This window comes from Rhodnius prolixus, unplaced genomic scaffold, assembly GCF_049639745.1.
Source record: "Rhodnius prolixus isolate KJV_2025 unplaced genomic scaffold, Rpr scaffold_1, whole genome shotgun sequence".
NCBI classification, from domain to species: Eukaryota; Metazoa; Arthropoda; class Insecta; order Hemiptera; family Reduviidae; genus Rhodnius; species Rhodnius prolixus.
The window spans coordinates 2,232,464-2,253,298 of NW_027411581.1; the positions used below are offsets into that span (position 1 = coordinate 2,232,464).

The following is a 20,835-nucleotide window of genomic DNA, read 5'->3' on the forward strand; positions in this document are numbered from 1 at the left end:
TCACTTTTACTAACAACAATGGACATTCCAATTTCCATAACAATTAATTTCAAAATGGTTTTGAACCTTTATTTTACTTAATCTATTAATAATTAAATTGTAAGTATATCAAGTTAAAACTTTTCTTGTTTTTGTACGTCCGATAAACTTGGCACCATTTTGAGACAAAGAATGATACAAGACGAAAGGCGTGATTATGTTGATTTCCTTTCTTTGGACGACTATTCCGCTGGAGAGAGGCCATGGGTTTCTAGGAGTCTGATAGCTGAATCAAAGCAATCCAAAAAGTTGGCGCTCTTAAATCTAGCTTAGAAATTGATCATCAAGAGACCTGCGTCGTGGGAATGAACACTTAGAAATTACCAGCTAGATTAAGCCTTAAGTTCAAACTTACCTCATGTGTCAGTTTTAAGGCGCTTGCCTTTACCCAAGCGTCGGCTCCATCTAGCTTCTGAGCTGGGATCACCAATCATTCCGGATACTTCATTGCACTTCCGTTAAGCCACTGTTGGAACCTTCCACCACTGCGTACAACGTTTACTACGTTTTATTCTTCCCCTAATGTACACGCCCTTACTCTTCAAGGTCATCTGGTGACATCAATACTCTTATACACGCAGAGATCCGGTACGTCAAGCTATTCTTCTTCGGGCTTCTCATTCCTTACTTTATCCGCAAGCACTTCCGCTTCAGAAATCCATCTTTCTAGGGCATTAAATGATTTCTATAACATCGGTAATGTTACGCTAAACTGCAACAATTCCATAGCTGATTATTTTAAAGTCTATCCTCACCAAGTCAACCCACGACGTAAACAACGTTCATTGTTTTGACTCCCAAATTGGATTATTCATTTTTTTAAAACGTCAGATTTACTTAAAGGAAGTGAAATTATTTCGAGGTTTTACCATCAAACTGCCTGCTAACACTGTACTTTCTCTTACCGCTATTTTATTGGCTCAAAAGCCAAAATAATATTCACACACACACACACACAGAATATAAAACAAAATGGTGGAAAATGCTTCATGTGGGTTTTCAGCCGGATCTAATTACCTCAAAGGATATTTGAAAATTAGCTACAAAAAAAAAGTAAAGTAATTGCCTATTTTTTCAGGCAGACTTTACGTCCAATTACCAATTAGGTGAAAGTGGACGGAGGCGACTAGCAAACATGCTTTACTATAAATTTCTCATATTAAACATTAAATAAAATCCAAAGCCTAGGCTAGTACCGCAATACATCTTAGCTTTGCGGGTCTAGCCTCTAACCGCTCGGCTATCGTGGCGACTAGCAAACATACTTTACTGCAAAATTTCTCATATTAACCATTAAAGGTATAGACTGGGAATATAGCCTAGCACCGCAATACATCTTAGCATTGCGGGTCTAGCCTATAACCGCTCGGCTATTCATGGCGCCTGAATAGCTACAATTTATCCCATAAATTACTGTATGCTTCATTATCACCCAGAACACCTTCATCTTCAGCCCCTGGAATAGATATCCAATCAGATTTGAGAGGCCGAAAACAGTAAGAATTGAAGCCGACATTTTGATGATTTGGCAATTTTTTTCACAAAACATGTTTTTTCTTGAAAAAAGTAGAGTAAATATAAATCAGCTTGTAGAAGAAAACCTAATAATTAAATAACTTCAATTTAGATAACGTCATAAAACAATATATAAATAAAAAGGGCTATAAATCAGTAATGCAGTAAGAAGAGAAATAGGGAAGAGTATGAGTACACACGTAGTGGCGGTTCTAGGGCAGAGAGTTCGCGGCAGGAGGGAGAGACCAAAAAAAAGATGAAGAATGATTGTGATTGGTGGAAATATGTGGTGTAGGTAGATGTGATATAAAACAGTAGAGTAGTGCAGCAATACACCGGAGTGAGCCACTGTTTGGCTGCGTGCTTGTTAGTGGTAGGAGGTAGATGTTAGAATGATAGATAGTGCTCCAGACGGCCGTGAGATGGTGCGCCCGTGCTGGTAATAGAAGAACCATGTACTAGTGCAGAAAGTGCTGCTGATTTTATAAAGCTTTACGCGTGATTTACACGTCCTGGGATATGAGTCCGAGTTGTCAGGGAACCTGTCCAGAAATTATAAGCCCATCATATGCTGCTTTTTATGCTACAAACATAAATATGAGAATTTTTAATTTCACTTGATGATTGAATAGAAATTTCTGGAGAAATTTCAGTAGTACACTGACTTTCCCTAAATTCCCTGTAATACAATCCACTAAACAGTATCATTAAGGATGAACAGTTTTGCTTCATGTCTAGACGTGTTTGCTCAAGATTACCACCAAAATAGATTACTTAACTTCTATTCCTTATTCCTAAAGAGAGACTGGATAGTTATCCAAGGTTTTAGAACCCTTTTAGCTTCTTAATTTCAGGCGGGGCTTAACGTCCCTCAACCATTTACTAGCTGTCGTGGACGGAGGTGACTAGCAAACGTACTTTACTATTTCTCATTTAACCATTAAATAAAAGCCAAGGCCAAGACCGGGAATCTTGAGAAATCGAACCCAGTACCACAATGCATATTAGCTTTGCAGGTCTCGCCTCTTAACCCGCTCGGCTACCTTACCTTCTGAATTTAAGGTGCCATCTTTGGATAATCAGAAATGGCCGATGTGGGGTGTGGCAGATTGGTAACCAGGGTACAGGTTATCCTCCTTTATCAGATCTTTCTAGACCTACCTTAGCTTAGTTCTCTTGATTTAATGAGGAACTATTGTCAGAACCTCTTAGAAAGAAGAGTGAAGACAAGAGTGGAACCTGGAAGGGTTTATCCCTTACTGTCGACTCTTACCCGTAGACACTGTCTGGGCTAATTAATCATAACTTTACTCCCCACATCCCAAAGACCAATAAGGGAAATCAAGATTCTCCTTATTGGACTTTGGTAGAGGTATTTCTAGATTATTTCAACAATCGCGACTCCAAAGCGAATGTTCTGTTCGCTCCTGCTTGGATAATAAGTAGCGAACCTATTGTCTGAAGCGTTTCACCTTCAGCGGTGTTCTAGAAAATTAGCAAATCTGAGACAGTTATATTCAGAAAAGTGCCTGTGTAAGGGAGTACAGTTGAAGGGCTGATTAGGGTGCCCTCGCCAAGCTGCATCCAATTCCTTTTTAGGATGGCGCTGAGTAAAGAAGCAAATCTTTACTCCATGATGGAACAGATTCAACAGGTAACCCTTTCCTCTTTGGAATCTAAGCTAACGCCTCAGTAACTCCTGGTACATGTCGCACGAATATCGCTCACAGGGTTACAAAAATTTTAGAACCACTTTCTTTAGGCGAAACAAGTTTGCCGCCATGTACAATAGTATAAAATTCATGATTGGGTCAACGTTGTCAAATAATATCCCCTATCTAGGCGCCACGATAGCAGAGCGGTTAGAGACTAAACCCGCAAAAGCTAAGATGTATTGCGGTTCTAGGCTATATTCCCAGTCTATACCTTTAGTTAATATGAGAAATTTACAGTAAAGTATGTTTGCTAGTCGCCACGGTAGCCGAGTGGTTAGAGGCTAAACCCGCAAAGCTAAGATGTATTGCGGTACTAGGCTATATTCCCAGTCTATACCTTTAATGGTTAATATGAGAAATTTATAGTAAAGTATGTTTGCTATAAGGCGCCACGATAGCCGAGCGGTTAGAGGTTAGACCCGCAAAGCTAAGATGTATTGCGGTACTAGACTATATTCCCAGACTATACCTTTAATGGTTAATATGAGAAATTTATAGTAAAGTATGTTTGCTAGTCGCCTCCGTCCACGACACCTAATTGGTAGATGGACGGAAAGCTCTCCTGAAAAAATAGGCATTACTTTACTTTACTGTAATATCCCCTATTATGGTCTATCACCCTCCTTTAGACCTTCCACTACAAATGAACCTAAGACTTATCAGAACTATCTTTCACCATTTTTTTTCCAGTCTTCACGGGCTTTTGCACCTGGGATTATCGTTTTAAAGTCAATTTTAAAAATGCTGACTCGATCACAATACTTCCTCACGCGAATAGTCAGAGATTTGTGTAATAGGTACATAGATCTGTCCACCCCCCCTAACTTAGTCCATCCCTTTCACACATGACCTTTACACATCATAATCACTGTCGACGTTCATAACTACAAATGAAACATACAGATTAGAATTTATAACCTATGGCAGTAATAATAGCGTCATCATTGCCCCCCCGGCCCCGTTCTTCAAACAGATAATGACATCATATGTATAAGTGGTATATATCTTGCAAGCGAGAACATGCACAATGAGATTTATGCCCGTTTCCATATTCAGCATGTTAACAAGCTGGGAGTACATCCATTTTGGGAAAGTAATCAATTGTATCGATTACTGGAGGTTATCATATTAACTCTTGCACATTGAGAAGATTTGTTGTCTTCCTCGGACAATATCTCTGTTGTGGGCGATCACATGACTAGCTTTACACTAAATTCTATTGGTTTAAAACTCTTTAAATATGTATCAAAATACCAAATTGTGAAAAATGTATTTATTATTTGTTTTTATATAAGTATATTTTTTTTAATGATTTAAGGCGAGTCAACATCTGAGATTATTGGCGCCCGGAGCTTTTTTCAGTGCACTGCCGGCCTCCGGACAGTGTTCTCTCGTTACTGACAACACTGTCTATCACCGGACAGTAAGCTGTAAGAAGCTCCTAGGAAGAGAAAATCTAAGGGTAAGTAGCTGGATTCGAACCTACGTTCTCCGCGTTGGAAAGTATTTATTATTATTATTATTATTAAGGCACTTAACTGGTATGGTCATTATGCCATCAGAATATCCCCTATTTATAGTAATTAAATGTTACACCAATAACACTACTTCTACTAATGGTGGGCATTTTATACTATGAATACATAAAGTAAATAAATACTATAAAACAAAACAAATAAATACAATAAAATACTCAATATAAAACAAACTCTACAAAATAATGTTATAAATACTATAACACAAAACAAATAAATACTATTTAATACAGTAAATAAATACTCGTACTATAAAATAAATATTAAATATGAAATATGTAATAAATAATCTCTACGAATTAATGCTATAAATGCGGGTATATAAAACAAAACAGATAACAAAATGAAATTTCTAAGTGAGGTCTTTCTATATAGGGTTGCACTAGATGAGGTTGTATAAAGAGGCGGGGCTTTTAGATAGGTCAGGATCATTGCTCACAATTGAGTGGCCGTCGCTTAGTACCTCTTTGACCTCATTGGTGGTATTCTATGAAGTTTTCTGTGGCGCTTATATCTTGATCACGAGACCAGGATATGTTCTACCCGTTAGCTTGTTTCACAGATAGCCAAGGATGAGGTGGCTATAGCCAATCCTAAGACGAGCCTCGACCACCTCTAGGTGATCACAGAGAGGCGGCTGTTGACGGCACATTAGATAGCCTTGGGTGAGGCTGCTTTGACCAATCATAAGACCACCTCCTATAATAGACACCTCTGAGTATAGGTCTCTTAGACTATCAAGGGGACGAAAAATGTTATTAATATTAAGAATATAGTTTGGACCCTTTAGAGAAAAGTCAACCCCCACGTTACCTACCCCCCAAAAGTACCTTAAAACGGATTTCCCGAGAAAAAAATGATGTAAAGGACAATAAAGTAAAGTAATTGCCTATTTTTTCAGGCTAACTTTACTTCCAACTACCAAATTAGGTGTCGTGGACGGAGCCGACTAGCAAACATACTTTACTATAAATTTCTCATATTAACCATTAAAGGTATAGACTGGGAATATAGCCTAGTACCACAATACATATCAGCTTTGCGGGTCTAGCCTCTAACCGCTCCGGCTATCGTGGCGCCTAAAAGGACAATACTTTCTTATTGTAGAAAAGTGATAAGACCGTAAATTGAATTGAACTGGCACTTTAGAGAGATACAAGGATTTTCCCTGGAAAAAGAGGTTGACTTAGACATGTATGACGAATTTGTTATAAAAAACGTTTTCTAGGAAATCTCAATACAATGAAATAAATCCATGAAATGGAAATTCCAGTTACTCAATTTTCCGACAGTTTTCATGCTTTTTCCTAAATAAAATTTCAAATTCAGACTTCATGGGATTTTCGGTCACAAACATATTTATAAGTGATTGAACCTACCAACAACCATTTTTTTCAGATTCATCCAACGAGAAAAGTAACAAACCAGAATGTAGAAGTAATGGAAGTCAGTTTAAAAAAAAACAATATTACAAAATCTTCCACTGTCGTATGTATATTGACTAGAGTAAATATCTACGATCAGAGAGGTAAGGAAGACAGGAAGTTGTTTGTGGTGAAGAGTGATACCAAACAAACATACCTACAGACAGAGGTTAGAGTTCATTAGTGCAACTGTGTACAGAGGAGACAGACATACTTAGCGAGAGTTTGGCTGATTGTGTACACAATACCAACTTGCCAAATAGTTTAGCACTGAGTTTGCAGAATACAATCCTTTGGATTATTGTGTGACAAACAGTAAAAGACGGCTACATAGTTAGCTCAATGTCAAAGTTGAACACGAAAGGCCGAACTTTAGTGATCGACTGACAGACAATCCTGCCGACTAGTTCGTCCACGGAACCAGTCTCATCAATTTAGTAATACACTTCAATCTCTGCAGATTTTCTTTAAAAGAAAAAACTAAGCGTAAAACTGCCTCACCTTCACCTTGCCTACAGGTGGTGTGGCGACCAGCAAGCACGGTAGTCGAGCGGGTTAAGAGGCGAGACCTGCAAAGCTAATATGAAATGTGGTACTGGGTTCGATTCCCGGTCTTGGCCTTGGATTTTATTTAATGGTTAAATAAGAAATAGTAAACTACGTTTGCTATTCGCCTCCGTCCACGACACCTAGTAAATGGTAGTTGGACGTTAAGCCCCGCCTGAAAAAATAGGCGATTACTTTACTTACTAAGTGTAAAACTGCCTCACCTTCACCTTGCCTACAGGTGGTGTGACGACCAGCAAGCAGGTGCTGCAAGAAAAAGGGAAGTATTGCAATTGTCAAATTTTCGACATCAAATTTCCAGCAATAATAACAATTTTGAAGTCGAATAAAGCGATTTTTTAGAAAATGATCTCTGACTTTACGTTACTTCTTGTTCACCAGTTTGGGATCCTCTGCTACTGCAGGCATGGCACAGGGTATATAGCAGACTATCGAGCCAAACCCCTTTGTTGTCCCTAAAATGTTACCTCGAAGGGAAGTATTATCCCATTTTAACCCCAGGAACTGGCCCTTTCACTTTATTAGTACATTTACAACTACAACAAAAGTTGCATCAAGTAAATTTGATGAAACTGGTTAAGTTCACATGAACGTCATGTAAGAGCAACCACCCATTGATGGAACTCTTTCTCAGTGGATATTACACTCACATCAGTAGGTCCCTAGGCCACTTCAAGCGACGAGCAGGATTGTCTAGAAGGTGAGGAGAGGAGAGTTGTTGTACAAGAGGATTAGGATGGAGAGCTAGGAGGCTGTGAAAGTCTGCGGTAGCGAGACTTCATTAGATCGGTGACAAAAGGTCTGGGTGTATGTTAAGGTTAGAAATGTAGTATGGAGCATTCAGGATTTATCTTAAGATTTTAGACTGCAGTGTCTGCAGGCGTTTGGAGTTAGAAGAAACCAAACGGTTGAGCCCCACACTTCTGCTCCGTATGTCCATATCGGTCTTAACAGTGTCTTAAATTGTCAGTTTGTGATTCAAGTCGAGTTTGGATCTGCGGTCAAGTAGTCTACTTGGTAGCTTGTAGTTCACGTCTTGTCGTTCCAGTCGAGTATGTGAAACTGGCCTTAAAATGAATTTTCATAGAAACATAATGAAAGTAATAGCAATAAAAAGAAATCTGCAAGAATGTAATCTAGATTCGAAGTTTATTGGAAATCCTTGACGCCATTATTTTCTTGTGGATCAATAATTCAGTCACCAATAACAATAAACAATATTCTGCAGCATTACTTTAATTTTATTCACTTCTGTTTATTAACTTTTTTGATGTAATAAACAACGTTCATTGTTTGTTCATTCTAAATAAATAATTGGTCTTCAAAAAACCAATTTTAACTGTCCTTGTTATTGTAAGGAATGGTTCGGGAAAATAAACCGGGAACAATCCAAGGAGTAGCGAGAAAATCTATCTTTTCTAAATACTCATTTTTGACCTCTTCCTGACACCATCAAGGTCATGGAAAATAAATAGAGGAACTTGAGCCTAGAGAAAGTAACTACTTCCGGCCCACAAACACACACACACACGTAACGCTAAAGTTAATTATCGAAAGAGTATCGATCTGTCGATCTGCTGGGGTAGAATAGTGCAATGTAAAATAATATTCACTAGCACTCCCAGAACAATCCATCATTAATGTAAGTAACAAGTTCCGTTTTCCTCCCCACCCTTAAGTTTGTTTGTATGTCCTTTACTTCCTGTTTGTAAAAATTAAATGTTTTATATTCTCTTTTACATTGCCAATCATTTATTACAATTATTTAATGGACATGCTGGCCATAGGTTGGGCTATGATAACTTCCTGTTTAAATAATAATGGTACGTACAGAATGGTCCATTATAGCGAACCAGTTTCTTTAAGAAGGAGCAGTAACCTTCATCCATATTCAGAGTGTTGGTAGATTAACCAGTAAATCTGATTTTGGGTTAATATCATAAACTGACTTTGTGAAGAGCTTCAACAAATTAGCGACCTAGTTAATTAATTCGTTTCTGTGGTCAAGTCAAAAGTCTCGCACAAAATCCTAGTCCAGAACTGGACTGAAAACAGTACGATGGCCTTGCTTCTCTAACTTATTAAATATGGCTAGAGAACGGGTTATAAGTAGTCTAGGGAATTCAATGTTTGACATAATGTGGTCGGCTTCTATGACAGACGTTGAAAATGATACCGCAGAGCTCCGGTAGCGTCCAAACTTTGTATAACCTCGAACCGCAGTCTTGGCCACCCATCTCCCAAAAACTACCCAAATATATTCACAGCATCCTCTTGGAGGTACCACGTTTAATCATACTGTTCTCGCAGAAAAGGAAATCAGCTATCTCAGAGAATACGGCTGGTGGTTGAAAAAAATTTTATTCGCAATTACATGGGAGCCCCAAAATATGCACCAGTTTCACGAAAAACTATATTGTTTTTCCGGATATCAAAATCTAGATTTTTGTAGAAAATCTTCTTTCTAAGAGCAGAATTGGAGAGAATGTTAAAGAAAAAAAAAATCTATGGGGAATTACAGAAGGAGGCCGTGACAACTATCAAGCTGGCACTGAGTGAAAGTATAAACACAAAAAGGGGATACAAAAAAAAATGGCAACACTGTAATCATAATGTGTAGCAAAAAAAAAAAAATTGTATTGTTATGGCAGATTTTTGTTTTTATGTTTGTTTATCTGAGCGGGGGCGAAGGAGGGCCCGGAAAGGGAAGTAACAGTGTCAAACAAATGACAGAGGAACTGCTAGCAAGGAGAAGATCACTTTGAGGAGATGTTTTGTTTTTGGTTAGAGGAGATATCAGCTCATTCGAGGGGAGCGGGCCTGCTCATTCATGTTTAATGTATGAAACAGACAATAAGGGAATCCACGCACTTCTACAGACCGCTGAAGTGAACTCCTAAACTTCTGTCCTCCCAGCCAACCATTTTTTTTTTATTATAATAATTTTGTTTTTCTCTCCCTCTCACCACCCCTTCGCGCAACCTCTCTCTCTCTCCCTCTCTCCACCTTCTCTCTCATTTCTATTGTATTATTTTCGCAAGAAAGAAATTGCATGAACAGGATGGGACAATAAACTGAATGATACAGACAGGAGCTTACGCAGACACATTCAAACCAGAATGGGTTTTTCATCAACTCGCTCTAAATGGAAATAATTTATGTCCTATCATTCCTTAAACGAATAACGAATAAAAGAGAATTTGTAAATAAAAAAAAAATACACGAACGGTAAAATAATATAAAGGTTAAAGTGGAGAAACTAAAATGTATTATCAAAAATATTTATTTATTTAACTAGGTACTTTTTAATCTGATTGAATGTAAATGTCATCTTTAACACTAAGTTCGGTGCAATGTGAGTGTGTGTGTGTGCATCCGGAAGTTCAAATTTCATGCGACCCCCCGAAAATCAGTCTCTTGACAAGATCAACTGAACGGAAATGTCAGTACAAAGTGAATCGATTTTGATTAGATAATCAATTTAAAGATGAGTAGTTGCGGCTGACTTCTGGAGATAAAATTATTGGTACATACCAATGAGGGCATTGGACTAGTGTAGTAGTTAGCGAACTCCACGCGAAGATCCCGGACGCGAATGCAGCTCTCTTTGTAGGAACTTCTTACAGCTCACTGTCCGGTGATGGAAAGTGTTGTTCCGCAGTGCAATTGAAATAGCTCTTGGTGTCATTAAGCTCAATAAATTGAGCTCCTCCAATAAAAAAAAAAAAAACCTCAAGTAATTCAAACGTTAAATGAACTTTTAATATTTCAAATTAGAATGCATAAAATCTGCATAAAAGAAATCATGAACATAAAGAAAATAATATCGACACAAAGGGGAGCATCCATTTATCCAACAAACCACAAACCCGCAGATAAGCTAACCAACTGTTGCTTTTTTCTTTTGCATTTTTCACCAACTACTACAATATATTTGTGGAAAAACTGTTGGGTCAGTTTCTCTATTCTGTTTTACTTCCTTCTGCTGTATCTATGAGTGTATTTATTAGGGGAAGAAAAAAGTGTGCTTATCAGGAGTTCATTACCAGTTGGTAGTAACCTAGTACTGGGATTGCTTTTGTATTACATTTATTCATGAAAATAAATAAAAAAAAGGAGCTTTTGTGTTGAATGTATTTATTAGGAGAATGTACTAATTAGGAGCTTCATGATCGTATATTTATTGGAAGTGATTACGGACTTTCTTAGTGAGGGACTAACATGAATGGTAATCACTTAAGTGCAATGATATCGCTAACGACTGTTGGTAGTTGATTCATCGAAAAAACTAACCTAAAATTTAATTTGGGAATACTGTATGTGGTGGACAATCCAATAATCGATTTGCCAAATTATATAATCGAACAAGGATTAATCGATTCACAGATTTAATTTTATTTTTAATTTAATCCTGGTACCAAATTTTTTTTTTTTTTTTTCATTTATTAATCTAGCCCTCAATGGACGCTATACAAAAGGTTATAAAACAGTGTTATAACCTTTTTAATTAGATTTTCTAGGTTAATGCTTTTGTTATTTTAACTTGGTGAAAATTTACTCGCTTTAGTAAACTTTTATCAAAGGTTACAATAGATCGTTTGTGAACCCAAATGAGCTCCTAATAAACAAGGGAAACTCAGATAATTTTCCTCCTGTTTGTGTGTGTGTGTGTGTGTGTGTGTGCAGAGCTCGTTATCCAGATTAAATATTGACAATTTCATTGTAGCCATTTATCAGCTGTTATTCACCTTTGTGCACAATAAAATAATTAACTTATTTTGTAGTCTTTTGTCACCGAACGTTTTCAAAATTAATGAATGGAGTAGATGGTTTCCAGTAAATGTTGTTACAAATAGAATTCTAAATTCAATCAACACCGAATTAAAAATAAAATACAACATTTTTTCCTAAATTTATTGAAGTAAAATTCTGTAAGGGGATGTAGAGTAATCGCCCATTTTTTTTCAGGCGGGGCTTAACGTCCAAATGAGGTATCGTGGGTCTGAAGCGGAAGCACATACTTTACTATACTATAAACATTTTTTTTTTTTGTAACAAATAAAAATTAGCTATACGCAGGATTCGAACTGAGGATGTGGCACTTACAAAGCCACGCTCATAACCATTCAAAGAAAAATTGTATTACGATATATTGTGTTAGGATTGTGAAAATTAGTTGGGTCGAAGGAAAAACAATTTCGAACCCAATATAGCGGAACCTTGCAAAGAGAAACTAGGCACACCTATCTCATACTTATTTATAATTACTAATTAAAACTGTCCGGTAGGACAATTGTATAAGGGTTGATCGTCAAAAACTGCACGAAAAAGCGTAACGTTGAAAAACACCCAACTTTGACAATTTTTTTCTCTTTTTCTATCTAAGATAAAATTCCCAAATTTTCTTTAAATTATAGGGCAAACCCTCTTTTATGGCTGTAATTTCTTTGCAACAACCCAGATAGATTTCGAGAAAAAAGTTGCCGAAAATGAGCAAAAACGGCTTTTTCAAAAAATGTTCTTGTTCTTCTTCTTGTTGTTACCTTTTTTGTAAACAACGTAGCGCCTAAACGCGTAAATCGATTTTCATGAATTTATTTAATATATACGAGTATTAAGGTATTTCAATTTCAACATTAAGATATTTTTCATGAAACTATTTGTTACACAATGTAAAATTACTTTAATAAAATGTTTAAAAATCATAAAATAAATTGTACAAAACACAGTGCCTAACAGATAGTTTTATTTTAATTAACTGAAAATTACTTTTTAATGGGGGGGTCGATGGAGATTTCGAAAAATTATATAGGGTGGGGTCCATCAATGTATGGGTGGGATCAAAAAAGTTTGGCGACCCCTGCGTTAGACAATGGGTTAAGCTAACTTTTTGGTACAATAAAAAAAGTGATGTAAAATATTAACACTCACATATTTTGATTAATCATTAATCAATTTTAGACTTTTTCTAAATAAATAACAGTATTAAAAGAAGTATTAACAGAGAGGAAAATACCTGGAAAAATCGGTGAAAAGCCCCAATATACGCTTACACATGAAATAAAGCACGCTAGCGGAAAAATTCTAAAAAACCAGTTTGATATCAAATTCTCTCTCTCTTCTCTTGACCGTATCAAGTTCTTTTTGAATTTCCCGGAGGGATTCGCAAAGCAGCTTTCAAAAGCCACACTGTAGTTTTCAAGCTTCTATTGACGCCAGCGCCGAAGTTCATCTTTTATAATCTCATTTTAATTTGAAAATAAATGCAGCTTTTTGATTAAGCTTTTTCTCTTACTCTATCGCGACCTTGGATTCTAGATTATCACCGGAAATACGCCATTTTAACTACGCTGAGCCGGAAATAGAGTACAAAACTTAATATTTCGCTCGCCACCAGAGTGGGCGCTTAGACTTCAAGGTATTATCATAAACTTACTGAATCCTTCAAACCCCGTTTCTTACATTGTAATCTAAAACTTTTATCTGCAATAGTTTTTCAGAAATATACGATTAAGAGTCGTTTTAGGAGAGAACAGATGGTTAAAGACTTCTTTCTAAAAAGTGCTATTTCCGGGCACTATACTGTCTTATTGAGCTGTAGCATATTAACAGGAATTAACTAAGTAATCAAAATCTATTTTTAATTACCAGCAATTTTTTTTTATATTTTTACTAAAATTGTTCCAATAAAATGAATATGCATAATATTTTTTTCTTTTTTTTCAGGCCAGCTTTACTTCCAACTACCAAATTAGGTGTCGTGGACGGAGGTGACTAGCAAACATACTTTACTGTAAAATTTCTCATATTAACCATTAAAAATGTAGACTGGGAATATAGCCTAGTACCGCAATACATCTCGGCTTTGCGGGTCTAGTCTCTAACCGCTCGACTACCGTAGCGACTAGCAAACATACTTTACTATAAATTTCTCATATTAACCATTAAAGGTATAGACTGGGAGTATAGCCTAGTACCGCAATACATCTTAGCTTTGCGGGTCTAGCCTCTAACCGCTCAGCTTTGGACAGAAACTGAAACTCTGGTATTCGTTTGATGCATAATATTCAAACTATATTTTTAGTACAATAGTATAAATTCTAAATTTAATTAAAAAGTTATTTACTTAAGTTCCGGTAAGAGAATGGCGTATGAATGTTCACGTCAGCGTTCTAATTTAGTGGTTAATCTTAATTACAATTTGTTACTGCATTATTGTGTTTTAGAATATTTTGATGTAGTAATTCATTTGATGTACAATAGTAACCAGGTCTCATCAGATAACCCCAGATAAAAATTACAACCTACCCGCTGACATATATATATATATAATAGAATATTTATTTGATGTTCTGGGAATTAATTATCTTGTGGACAAATTACAACATTAAAATAGAATAATAATTTAAATTTAAAATTGTTTGAATTTATAAAACTTATTTCTTATTATATTATATACTGTTAAAAGTAATTATTGTTCTAGATTCCCTGATTGATGACGGGTGGGAATTCGAGAATTTACGACCAAGTTCATTAAAGGGCCGTTGTTGATAAGTAATAGTTAGGAGTGTGGTTTAACAAGGTGAGTAAAGTTAGAGCTTCAGCATTAGTGGACTGGAGACAAAGTGCGGAAAGGTAGACTTTCCTCCTTGTTTTCATTCATACATACTGAGGAGAGAGTGAGATCGCTTTGGGAAACCTACTTTTCGGACTCAGGGGACCTTAGAACGTGTACTTACTGAGGGCACCTTTAGAGCTTAGTCAGACCGCTTTTTGAGGATATCTTTTAGTTTATTGTGGGGCTCTTCCAAAATCCTTCAATAAAGTAAAGTAAAAAGTAAAGTAATCGCCTATTTTTTCAGGCGGGGCTTAACGTCCAACTACCATTTACTAGGTGTCGTGGACGGAGGCGAATAGCAAACGTACTTTACTATTTCTCATTTAACCATTAAATAAAATCCAAGGCCTAAAGACCGGGAATCGAACCCAGTACCACAATGCATATTAGCTTTGCAGATCTCGCCTCTTAACCCGCTCGGCTACCGTGGCTCCTCCAAAATCCTTCAATATAAGCCCCATAAAATTCTCCCAATCTGAAGTCCTGCACCAAATAGTTCATGCATCCTGCAAGATTTCCAACCACTCCCTTCGTCGCAATCTCAATACTCCACCTACAACTGAATTGATCCATTCCTGTTCCTAAAATTTCCAAATCAACCTACAGGATCATCCTAACCTCACTGGCTAATCTCTTAGCATTCCCCGATAATCCTTCGCGACGTACCATCCCTTAAAAGTGCCCGGCCTGTTTATTGTGCTTTCTTGCCATCTATATAATGTTAATAAGATTAAAATGTGATGCTGAATTTCTAAATTCAAAGAAATCTGCAGGCTTGAAGTATCATTTTACGAAATACATTTTCCAGTATTTTGAGGGTTTTCTCAAGAACATCGTCAAGTGGTTACAAACAGACAAATTTAAAACATTTATTTGAAAGATTTGCTTAAGGTCACCTCTGAGAGAGGAGGTGGGTACCTTACTTCCATAAAGAGGCATTTTTTGGTCATTTATGGGATGCATCCCAAGGTCCTATCACTAGTTTATCATTAAGGAGTGTTAAAGTACTGCCAACATTTTAAGTTGTGGAAGAAAACTTTTCTTAATACAAAGGGGCTTGTTCACTCCTTGAGATACTCTCCAAAATGACTTAGTATTTTCAGTAAACTACGAAAATATATGCATACATTTATTTTCTTTTGCGTAGGAAAAGGCTTATCCTGAAAAGTTACATTTCAGTGAAATGTACAATTTCACACACTGTATAATGTTGGTCAGAATTATATATGGCTTAAACATGCCAAATTGGGAGAAAATTCGTGAGTTAGAATCTTAAAAAAAGGAAAAAAGTTGTGCGTGTAAAAACAGTAAATAAAATAGTAAAGTAATGCCTATTATTTCAGGCAGGCTTTATATCCAACTACCAAATTAGGTGTCGTAGACGGAGGCGACTAGCAAACATACTTTACTATAACTTTCTCATATTACCCATTAAAGGTATGACTGGGAATATAGCCTAGTACCGCAATACATCTTAGCATTGTGGGTTTAGCATCTAACCGCTCGGCTATCGTGGCGACTAGTAAACATATTTTACTATAAATTTCTCAAATTAACCATTAAAGTCCTGAAAAGTTACATTTCAGTGAAATGTACAATTTCACACACTGTATAATGTTGGTCAGAATTATATATGGCTTAAACATGCCAAATTGGGAGAAAATTCGTGAGTTAGAATCTTAAAAAAAGACTGGGAATATAGCCTAGTACCGCAATACATCTTAGCTTTGTGGGTCTAGCCTCTAACCGCTCTGCTATCGTAGCGACTAGCAAATATACTTTACTATAACTTTCTCATATTAACCATTAAAGGTATAGACTGGGAATATAGCCTAGTACCGCAATACATCTTAGCTTTGCGGGTCTAGCCTCTAACCGCTCGGCTATCGTAGCGACTAGCAAACATACTTTACTATAACTTTCTCATATTAACCATTAAAGGTATAGACTGGGAATATAGCCTAGTACCGCAATACATCTTAGCTTTGCGGGTCTAGCCTCTAACCGCTCGGCTATCGTAGCGACTAGCAAACATACTTTACTATAACTTTCTCATATTAACCATTAAAGGTATAGACTGGGAATATAGCCTAGTACCGCAATACATCTTAGCTTTGCGGGTCTAGCCTCTAACCGCTCTGCTATCGTGGCGACTAGAAAACATACTTTACATTTCTCATATTAACCATTAAAGCTATAGGCTGGGAATATAGCCTAGTACCGCAATACATCACATAAAATTTTAGTATTTTACTTTTTAAACATTTTAATTTAAATCAAAGAAAATAAATCATGTGAATCGTTTAGACCCGTTGCATGTATTCCCTGATTTATTTATACAGTTCAAGGTTTTCACGAACATTTACCAACCAAGCTGAATAATTACAATACGTAATGTGATATTCCACAAAGATAACCTCTACCTACCTCTGCAGTAAAAAAAAAAAAAAATGAAATAAAACAAAACATAAAAAAAGATCTGAATTGAGCAATGACGTCTGCATGTTGTAGACACTTGAGTTCGTATTACCTTCCTTTTTTTCATGCGAGAGAAGGATTAAAAACAAAACATAACCTGTTGCAAGAATTGTTTATAAAATCAACATGGTAGGTTATACAAAAATAATGAACATCGATTGTTATTGGAAAATTTGGTTTTAATAAAACGGAAAACTAAATAATTATTGGACCAATGAAAACGGTGTATAAAACGTAGAAAACAATGGTGAGTAATTAGTGACGAAATGATTAAAAGAAAAACAATGTCGCTTTTAAATGAAACAAATTTGCAACAAAGACTTTAATAAAGAAAGAGAAATTTTTTTTGTTTTTTTGTTCTTTCCTAAATCAACCTTTTCTTATCGATTTTAATCGAAGTGAACAATGTCCTATCGATTAGTTATAATAAATAAGTTAGCTAGTTTAGTATGCGACAGAATGGTTTCTTTTAGTGTACCCTTACAAATCTCTTTACCCTGGAGAAAAAAAAAAAATCGCAGCTAGTTCAAAATCGATATTTTCTTTAACAGCCCAGCATCGAAACTGATAGAAATTGGGCAATATTATCCAGCCGGAAGGGTTACTTTACATCCTATTGATTTTTCAGTTTTTTGCGGGGGGTTTATCTAGGAAACGGTCATGTGTACAACTATAAACTTTATTTCTTTTAATTTAAGGCGCTTCCATATCTCAGTTCATGGGCGCCCGAAGCATTCTTCAGTGCACTGCCGTCTTGCGGACAGTGTTCTGGTGTTAGAGGCAACTCTGTCCATCACTGGGTAGTAGGCAGCTATTAGTAAGAAGCTGCTAATAAATGGAAAATCTAATGGCCACCTCTGGATTCGAACCCGGTATTTCCGCAAGGGAATCCAGTAACGCTAACCACTTACTAGTAGCTAGTCCCTCCTCTCTTGAACTACCTAGAACTGTATTTAAAGCAGTTTTGAGAGAGTGTGGGTGAATTAACTTTCTGACAAAGTGAAATATCGGCGTTCTCATTTCCGTTCCCAAGTTGGAAGAAAACCATTGACCGGATGTGTCATCAGATTTTCCAGTTTTTTTTTTGTGGGGGGGCAATTTCTTTCAATGATTCCAGTGGTTTCCTGGAATACATTCGGGACTTACTTTTGACACATTTTTCCCATAGGAACTTCATTTAAGCTACGGATGAAGTGAAGCTTTCCTCTGTCGTTTCAGTATAGTCTCCGGTTTTAGCACCATATTATAATATTTATGAGTATAAAATGTCTAGCTAACGTTCCAAGTATCAGTGAACCGGAAGTGATTTATAGTTTTGCTTTGTTTTCAGGCATACCAACTACTGGACGAAATGTCAGATCTATCACTTCGTCTGAAACATTTACCCAGAAAGTTTGGATTGTAGTGGCTTCGTTTCTTTACGCTTCCTCCACGCTTGTTTGGTTGTAGTGAACAGGATAACATGGATGCCAACTTCTTTAAGTGTGTGCCAATGTTAAGTTCCTGAAAGAGCTGTCTATCCCGTTACTTGGTTAAAATTTTCAGAGAAAACTTTACCTATATCTTTCGCCTTCTCATTTAAGCGGGATTTTGAAGGAGGAATGAAGATTGGTTTTCTTCTTTAAGTTGGGCTTAAGAAAACTTTACGGATCTAACCTGTTCATGATTATCCATCTGAAGTCTATCGGAAAAGTGCCGCCCAGAGAAAAGGTTTTTTTTTTTAAGTTCCCAGCAATTTTTCTTGGACAAACTTTCTTTTGAACTTTGATCAGGAGCTTCTACTTGGTTTGAAACTTATTGAGAGAGAAAACACTCTCTGATGTCAGTGGGGTTCTAGAGCAGGGGTCCCCCAAACTTTTTACACAGGGGGCCACAGTTCACTGTCCCTCAGTCCGTTGGAGGGCCGGACTATAAAAAAAAACTATGAACTAATCTCTATGTACACTGCACATATCTTATTTTAAAGTAAAAGAGACAAAACGGGAACAAATAGAATATTTCAAATAAAGAACAAGAAAATTTAAAGCAACAAACTGTCCAGTATTTCTGTGGGAATTATGGGCCTGCTTTTGGCTAATGAGATGGTCAATGTCCGGTTTAGTTATAGTGCTTTGCCTTTCTTCCTACTTCTGCTGTTATTTTTCGTAGCCGTGACGCGTCCGTCCCGCGTCACCGGAAGTAGTACTGCACTCCAGAACACCAGGAGCACAGGATGCGGATGTGCTCCTCTCGCTGACCACCAATGAAAAAGGTGCCTCTTTTGGAAGTGTGACAGGGGCCGAATAAATGTCCCCATGTGGCCTTCTGATCCAGAGAAAGCTGTGGCGTCACTCTACCTTCTCCAGTATCTTACAACCCTCTTCCTCTTATCCCACGGAAAACCAAGTATTCTTATTACCTAGGTGTACTTTTTTTTAGCAAAATTGACGCGAACAAACGTTTTGTATGAATTCCAAGATTAAGGAAAATAAAGTTACTTTATTTGCAATACTGGAAAACTACCATGTAATTATTTTAAATGTTTGCAAAACTTCCCCTTAATAGGTGTAAGAGCAGAACGTCGCTTTAATGGTAAGTAGGGGAGCCCTAACCCTTTCATCTTTCCAAATTTTATCAAAATCAGACTAAGATTTACAGAGTTATTAGTAATAATAATTTTGGAGGGGGCCTAACATAAAGGGGGCTAACTCCTCTCCCATTCGATGAGAGCGTTGAAACCCCCAAAAGGCACATCTACATAAAATTCCGAACTGAATGACACCTCATTCATGAAAATCGGTTCGCGCGTTTAGGCGCTACGTTGTTCACAAAAACAAAGGTAACAACGACAAGAACAAGAACATTTTTTGAAAATGCCGTTTTTGCTCATTTTCGGCAACTTTTTTCTCGAAACCTATTAGATCTGGGTTGTTGCAAAAAAATAACTTTTTTAAAGGAGGATTTGCCCTATATTTTAAAGAAAATTTGGGAATTTTATCTTTTATAGAAAAAGAGAAAAAAAATTGTCAAAGTTGAGTGTTTTTCAACGTTACGCTTTTTCGTGCAGTTTATGACGACGATAAACCCTTATATTATTAAATACTGAAATAGATACTAGATATTTACAGTTTTTACACTGTAATAAAAATGAATGAAATTTTAAAGTGATTAAAAAGGTTTTAAACATGCGAATAGTCAGCTGATAATCTGTACAGAACGATGCATTGCTGACTAGATAGGGGAGATGACTGTTTACACTGGCCTCACTGACAGTGTTGACTAAAAACTTTCAAAAAATAAAATAAAATGTATAAAAAATAATCAAATATTCCATAATGTGGATTAAACTGCTGAGAAATATTTAATTGACTGGCGAAATGAGTGGGAAAAAATTGTGAACTACCGCTACTCAAAACTAAGAAGGAAAAATTTAAGTATCAATCTGAAATTATAGAAAATAGAGTGTAGATTGAACTGACCTTGTCAAACTGGATGAACGATGTTTACTGGAGTTTGTTAATAAAAAGATAAAAATTGAAATTGAACAGAAACTACGAATGTTTGTAATAGATCGCGACCGCGGGTTCAACAACGAAACTGCCAGCGGAGCACAACAAGACACGAGGGTGTCCGGCCGAATACTGACTTGAGAACAGACTCTAGCGGCAGTGAGTCACCGCCGGAGGGGAGAGCCACCTCCCACACAACTGTTCGGGGGTGTTTTCCCACACCCTCCTAGAGTTCACTAAATATTTCTCTTCCCCTACGTTTTATTAATAAAAGACTAAATAATCGATACTTACTGTCGATATAACACGCAAGAAAAAAAAAAACGCTGATGTGGAGACTCGACGTGACTTTCACCCTGGTCACTTAAACCTACATTTCCACCAAAAAGAAAAACTAATTTTTGGAACATATTTACTCATTATTAGATTATTTGTAAAACAGTACCATTTAGACAA

At 36.7% G+C, this 20,835-nt stretch overlaps 1 protein-coding gene across 12 annotated transcripts in view; it reads right to left on the reverse strand.

Moving 5' to 3' along the window:
- Positions 1-20,530, reverse strand: part of gogo (thrombospondin-1 like protein golden goal) — a 499,603-nt gene extending 479,073 nt beyond the window's left edge. For all 12 annotated transcript variants that reach the window (XM_074124386.1, XM_074124324.1, XM_074124391.1 and 9 more), the window contains exon 1: positions 20,350-20,530. The gene's annotated coding sequence lies outside the window, so the exon portion shown is untranslated. The remainder of the gene's footprint in view (positions 1-20,349) is intronic.
- Positions 20,531-20,835: the final 305 nt, after the last annotated feature.